Source organism: Strigops habroptila, chromosome 4, assembly GCF_004027225.2.
Source record: "Strigops habroptila isolate Jane chromosome 4, bStrHab1.2.pri, whole genome shotgun sequence".
NCBI classification, from domain to species: Eukaryota; Metazoa; Chordata; class Aves; order Psittaciformes; family Psittacidae; genus Strigops; species Strigops habroptila.
Window position 1 is genome coordinate 61,430,973 of NC_046358.1, and position 7,670 is coordinate 61,438,642.

Below are 7,670 nucleotides of genomic sequence, written 5' to 3' on the forward strand. Positions count from 1 at the left end.
AACTGTAAAATACAGCTTTCTAACAAAAAAAAGAAAAAAAAAAAATTTAAAATGTAAACAACACTACTGTTAGAATTATAAAATTATTCTGCTATTAATATGTAAGATGTTAGCCTTTTGCCTTGATATTTTAAACATGCCATGTTGGTGTCTGTGGGAATTTCTGAGATCCCCAAACATATCTGGAAATAAAAATCAGTTAGTTATATATATAATGTACGCAGTTGGGTGAATGCACATAAGACATTTTTTAGTCTTTTTGTCAAGCTACTATAGTTTTTATTAAAAATGTTTTCAGAAAAAAAAAAAAATGCCAAAATGAAGTTGCTTTTAAGTGAAATGTAATGCATAACAATAGAAATAACAATATATCTGATCGCATGGGATATAGTTAACACTTTCAGAGATGGGGGATGTCCACCTCATTAGCATTCTTCGTATGTAGTGGTGCTGTTGGTGGGGGTGTTGAAGTAGGAATGCCATTGTGCTGGGTTCCAGTGTTTGGGGACAAACACTGCTGTGGAGGGAACGTGTGAAAAGGCCATAGTACTGACAGTGAATGAGGAAGGCTGTGCTTTCTGTATGCTTCAAGCAGGGAAGCTGTCATTCACAGGCCTAGCACAGCTAAACAGAGGCCAAAAGAGAAGATTCAAATACCTTTTAAAATGATATTAATGATTTTTAAACATTTTCTTCATTTAGAATTGGACTTTATTCAAGCTGTTAATCTGTCCTTTATTAAATAATATAAAATGTACATGAACAGGTAAACAGAATATCTCATCATCGCCACAGTAAAGATTTATTATGGAAAATGTATATGTACGAGTATTTGAGAATCACAAGTTGTTTAAGGTATATTTAAATGGCTTTGAGCATTTGTTACTTACAAGGGTTTAGCAAAATTTTAATGTGATAGTTAACAAACATAGCCAGCACAAAGGTTCTCTTCTGTGTGCTTTAATTTTTTAACTGGAAATGTGTTATATGTGTGGATGAGGGGACTGAGCTGGAATGAGAAGTGACAGGAAATTGTTCTGAATGTTCATTAGCTTGATCTAGCAGAACTTGCAGTAATAGTAATTAATCATTTGAACCACAGCAAACTACATTACATTAAAGTAATGGAACTAGTATACAAAATACCCACAAGAAAATAAAAGAGAGTGAAATTATTGACTGATTCTACTATTTGCCATTTCAGCTATGGAGACACAAGGTTAAAGGTACTATTTCAAAACTGTATATCCAGCAGCTTGGCTGCTGTTACTGTTCTAAGCTACATCCATAAACATCATAATTCCTAAGTTTTTCCTCATTTTGCTGTGCAGATGCATAAAAATATTACTGGTTTTTGTTTGGGTTGGGTTTTTTATGTTTGTTTGTTTTTAAAAAAAAAAAAAATGCAATATTGCAAATACCAGAACAAAGAAAAAAGACTATTTCTTTTATTTACTTGTGTTGTTCCCCTGAAACTGCTGACTCAAGTACTGGAAGTTGAATACATCTGCGATACACAAACAAAAGCTTTTCTCCATAACTTCTCTTTTTTGTACTTTAGAAGAAACTGTCATTACTATTCAATTGTTTTTCACAGATTTCAGTAATTGCACTGTGTAGTAAGATTCCTAATGACTCTTTGGGGTTTTTTTTCCCCTTACAAATAACATATAAACTAGCTATTAGGTAGAATCAATTTCAGGGAATTTGGCTGGCAGAAACTAACAAAATCAAGTACTTTTAAATCAATATATTTTTCCTATCATTTTTATATCCATCCTCGCTCATAGAGTTATCAGAAAACTGTATCAAAGAATCCTTACCCTGCTTATAATGCTGTTTTCAGAAAATAAGATTATATTGTGGTGAAGTTGGCATAATAGTTATTAGATATTATTTGAAGAAAAGGAAAAAATTCACCAAAATGCTTAACTTGATTTCCAGGTCAGCCCAATCTTGTATTTGTGTTTTTATGATTTTTGAAAGTCTATTCTTTAAATAACTTGAGTATCACAGCCTCTGTTCAGTAGCTCCCCCTTTTTTAGACTTGCATATTTGTTTCCTCTTCCTTGCAGCTTCTGCTTTTCTAATTTTACCTGATATTGACTCACACTGGTGAAGAGGTGTTAAGTAACTTTATTTCCTTCTTTATAGGTCACAGGAAAATAGATTTTTTTATCTGTTTGACCTGTGTAGGGACCACTGAAGAAATAATCCCATGTTAAAGTGAACTTTGTGTAGCGCCAGATTCCGTATGAAAACTGCAACATTTCAGCATAGTTTCATATTAAAAGAATGTAAAAATAGTATTTCAGTAATTTAAAAATTGAAATAGAAAACTGCCCTCTTGATAGTTCAGATAAGTGATTCTTAGAATGTTGTATTGTTTAAAGATTTGAGTGATGGTTGAAATTTTTCCCACAACTGAGCTGCATTCTAGTTACCAGAAGTATTTTAAGAACCTTAAACTTGTGTCTTTTTCTAAGTGTCATGCCTTGAGCAGGCCTAACATCAGTTAAATGAAGTGAAAATTGCATTCTTGTCTTGATAGAGATGAAAATGGATTTCTGGTCATGAAATAGATGTAGTTGTCACTTTTTTAAAAAGGTGTCAGCAGTTTGCTTCAGCAAGTAAGGTGCCAATTCAGTATGACAGTAAACTTGTGATCTGAGCAATCAATAAAATGCTTCAATAACTTCTGCTTCATTACACTTATAATAAGAGGCTATAGATCTGTGGCACATAAAATGTTGATAAAGAGGATATGTAGGGACTTAGTGTGACATTTTGTTTTAATAATACAGTAAGTGCAATGTTGCCATCTAGAGTTTATGGATAGGTAATTATTCTGAAAGCAAAAGCTCTAGTGAAAAAATAAACACTGATATTTCAAAGCCCTGTTTATTTCCATCCCTTAGTGGCATGTATGTCTAGCTATATGGAATAGTTCAGTTGCCTTGTCACAAAATTGTTTAGGTCAGGAAGTGTAACACGGTTTTTAGTATTTTTTCTTCTTTTTCATTTGGTGATGTGTAAGAACATGATCCCCCTGTCCCTCTGAACCAACATTTAAATGCATCTGAGAAACAATTATAATCTAAATAGATTTAGTTGCTACTAGCTACTAACAAAAATTATAACATTACAATGATTTGACACCTGTAAGGGGGATAACAGAAGCTTTGTAGTCACAGTGACTTAATGTTGTGATGTTTCACATTCTGACCAAGTGTTCTTTCAGTTGATTTATGTATTATGAGACCATAAATGGCTCCTGCTGATTTTTCATAAACATACATTGCAGGGGAATTGTCTCTGAGCTATTTATCTTGTAAGAAAATTATTTTGATCTGTTAAATAGGTTTTTTTTTTCTCTTTTTAAAATGGGTGGCACCTGATCGATATGACACATAAAGAGTTTCAGCCATATGCCATATTGCATTTCAAATAAATAAAACTTACTTTAGATCCACAGAGAGTTTTACTTCCCGGGGAAATTATTGGAAATCCTAAGTTATTCTGAAATGTATTTTCAAAAGAAGTGTGACCAACAGTTCTGTCTAGCAGTCATGAAGTATGATGGGCTTGTTGAGTTCAGCAATCTGACAGGGATTTGCTTAGTTAAAATGAATAAATAGTTGAGATTATTGACAACAGTGTAATTAAAAACCTGTTTGTATAATAAAGGTTGATGTGACCGGTTGCACAGATATAGCATGTTTATTAGAAGGATGACTGATTAGTTCTTTTCCGTTTTATAAGCAGCAAGAATGATATTACTTCTAGTTTTCCTTCTACTTTGGTGTGTAATTTACCAACAGTTTCTCTTTTGAGTATCAGAGCATTATTGTAACTAGGATGGCTGTAGTATTCATGCTTGATATTTATGATGAGGTAGCTCTTGTTCTGATGAGGTAGTTTGCTAACACTGTCCTGTACTTTTTTACCATAATTTAATTGTGATTTCTTTTCTTTTCTGCACAGACAATATATGGGTGAGAGTAAATGGTGTAAATCTGTCTGAAGTTGTGGGAAGGAGTTAAATGAATACTTTAAAAATGTATTTTCTGGATTGTTTTTCACCATGAACTTGCATTATTTTTTCCTTTTTCCTCTTTGGAAATGAATGTTAGCTGGAGACATATGGTTCACGCTAAAAAAATTACATATTAGTCAAAATCTAAAGCACAGATGGGGGATGATATTCAATTTCAAATTAGAAATTAAGTAACCATTTGGGACTAATGAAGTTTTAATTATAGCAGAGTCCAACATCTTTGTCCAGTGCATTTGCCACTCATATTTGATTAAGCCTCACTGGCCGCAAACAAGTTCACCTTTTGAAGATGTGGTGTGCTGAGGTGCCTCCTGTATAATCAGGTGAATCCAAATGGGACATGGATTCTGTGGTGATGACAGGGAGGGAAAGGGAAAAGGAAAAGTAATTTGTTACTTTCCATTTTATTACCAGTCTTTTAATTGGATTACCACAAAATGATGCCTGGACATATTTGAAAGAAATGGATCTCTGCACAGAACTATGAATTTGACTTCTTTGAGCATTTAGAATTCATAGAATCAAAAGTCTTCACATGGCACATCATAAAATAATTTTTGTCATTTGGATCCAGGTTCTAAAGATTTGTCAGGCAAATTATTAAATTCCTGTATTTTATCTGTGTTTTTGCACAATGAGATCATTTCAGTCCATCTCAGACTACTTTTCTTTCGTTAGGGATTGTGCAAGGTCAAATTACATCACATTTGCCATGGACTAAAAGTGAATAAATGTTCACTGAATTAGCTCAGTTGACAAAGGGTAGGTTGTTAAAGAAATTTGAATGTGTGCCTGAGTCTGGGGGCAATAAGAGATTCTTCTAGTATAACTAGGCTTACAATAAATTTATGAGTTTTCAATTTTGTTCTATTATTCTGAATTTTAAAAGTATTAAAGATATCATTTGAGCAGGAGAAAGAGGTCTTCAGTCATATTTTTTGTAAATATTCTGTAAATCCATGTAGTTTTACACAGAGAAGATTTAATCCAGATTAGGTTTAGATGTATCATTTTAGAGTTATGTAAGGAGACAGCTAAATGTGGATTACCTCCCCATATGAAGATGAGACTATACTTGCAGTAGTGTCCTATCTGTTACCTAAATGCAGCTCTGACTTTTTTTCCTTATTCTGACTTAAATGAAATGCTGCACAATTATTAGATCTACACTTTGAGTTAGTTCTTCAGTTCTTCAACTGAGATTATTAAAAGTCATTAAAAAAAAAAAAAGCTCAATTTAGAACTTTTGGAATATACTGAAAACAAATAATTGCATTTTACAACTTTAAAAGTAATTCCAGAATTGTATTGCTAAAGTCAGTGGAAGTGGGTTTGACAGATTTTCTCTAAATTACTCAACCACCTACAGGTATTATTGCCAAGATTCTTTTGAAATGAGAATAAATTTTATAGAGTTACAACAGCAAAGTGAAAGGGTATGTTTGATAGATTCCCTGAACTGTTTCAACACCCACAGGTATTATTTGTAAGAAAACAATCATGCAGAGTCTCCAGCTGGTTAGAGAGGGCACAGCATTCCATCTTCACCTGACATCCTAGCTGTTCTCTCAACATCCCGTGCCCCCTGCGTACCACCCACTCCTCCCAAAACAATGCTCACCAAGAGAGTTTTGTGTGAATGGGCAAGAATATGAATGTTTTTTAAAAGAATCTGAACAGTATAGAAAACACATTGTTTGTGGGTGACGAAAAGGCTTGAGGTGGGAGAAGAAAAACTGTCTTTACAATTGATTAGTATTCTTCACTTTCTTTCCTAATTAATCAGTGTTATTCTTCAATTGTTAGAACCTCTCAAAGGTAATTATTTACTGGCTTAAAAGCTGAACAAAAGAAAAAAAAAGACCCAAAAACCACGAAATGGAAGATTTAATTTTCTTTATTTCTCTCTTTTTTATTTGATTTGCACATACCACTCTGGTTTGTCTTTTCAATTATTCTAAAGAATCGAGTCCTGAAATATTGAGTGTGGGTTCTTCAAACACATTACCTAAACTTTACCTATTTAAATTTTAACGTGAGTGCCTTAAAAATGAAACATTATAAAGTTGTGCATTTCTCAAAGATGCTTGTTTCATGTCATGGTTTTATTTCCGTAAATCCTTTTTAATTTATTCCTGTAATGACTAAAGGATTCAAAAAGATCAGACCTGTTTATAGTGTGTACACTAGATATATATCACACATATGTAGTTTCCTGTACCATATATCATAATTTTATTAGAAATTAAAAGCCTACTATTGTATACTTTGATATTTGTCCATTTTTCCAAAGATTTTTAAACTTGTTTCCATTCCTTTTTTTTAATAATCTGTTTCATTTATTATTTTCAATCTTAATTACTTAAATAAAAAAATAAATATTGCTATTTAAAAATAATGCTAATTCAGTCTTATTTTGAGCAAATTAGGGATGTAAATCAAAACTGTCTTAATTTATGGTGACTTGCGGGTTTCAAGGACGGTAAAATTAATTATTGCTAAACTTTCTTCTCTAGCAAACAATGCTAAATCCATCTTTCCCTTTGTCTTGCTGAACATTTTCTGTCCTAACCCTTACACTAGGAAATAGAGGAATACCTTGTTTAACTTCGTACACCTGAAAATAGTTGAGTGCTAGACTGCCAGACTGTCCTGACTTAACCAAGCATTTTCTTAAGAGCATCCAGAACGTTAGAGTTCTGTTATCCCTTCTCAGAGTGCTGCAGTCCTGTTGTGTTCAGATCTGATCGATGAGCTGCAGTCTTTTGTCTGGAACTAGTGATAAATATCTGTATCCCATCACCATTCGGGTTTACTCACCAACTTGCATTTCTTTTCCAGCTTGAGCTTATCTGCAGATGATCTGCACAGACATACTGCCCTCTTCAAAATTTCCGTATTCCTATCTATTTCAGCAGCTTGAGAAGTTCATTATCTGACTGTTACTGTAAGTTTTCTTTACTGAATGGCAGCTAACGGGCTGTCAATCCTGTATTTTGTGATGTGTTCTTCTTTCAGCAATCAAAATAAGAATTCTACCTTATTGGACTTCTGAAGAGATCTTGCAGTTCAGACAACAGATGGGCAAATATGTGAGACAAGAATGTGTTGCAGCCTATAGCATGTGCTAGAGTGATGACTCACTATTATTGTGAATCTTTTTCTACCATTATAGCAAAGAAATCACTTGCCAATATTGCTTATTGTGAATTTTTTCCCTGAGCTGTCACAGCTCGTGTTTCATATAGTTAAGTCATCTGAATTCTGTGCTATCTATCAAGTTGTCACACTCTAGTGTCTTGTATAAAATAAAAAATAATTTCACATAATTTCTAAGTAAGTAATTTTTTTCCCAATTTATGTCCTGGTGTCTTAAAGACATCAGTTATTCAAAGTGCATGAGTATTATATATATCCATAATTGCATATGTTGATTGCAAGCCTGAGTTGGCCTCTTATTCAAAGTTACCAACTATTCACTGCTCCAGAAGCAAACTTTCTTCTCAGCACAGCCTGATGTGATCATCAAAGCATGTCAGAAGAGGAATGAAAGAACTTCAGCTTGCTGAGCCCATTGGGAGAGACCCAAATATACACCTCTTCCTAGAGCAGA

At 33.4% G+C, this 7,670-nt stretch overlaps 1 long non-coding RNA gene across 2 annotated transcripts in view; it reads left to right on the plus strand.

Moving 5' to 3' along the window:
- Positions 1-7,386, plus strand: part of LOC115607529 — a 47,270-nt gene extending 39,884 nt beyond the window's left edge. For both annotated transcript variants that reach the window (XR_003991263.1, XR_003991264.1), the window contains one exon: positions 6,899-7,386. This is a non-coding gene — a long non-coding RNA (uncharacterized LOC115607529). The remainder of the gene's footprint in view (positions 1-6,898) is intronic.
- The last annotated feature ends 284 nt before the right edge of the window (positions 7,387-7,670 follow it).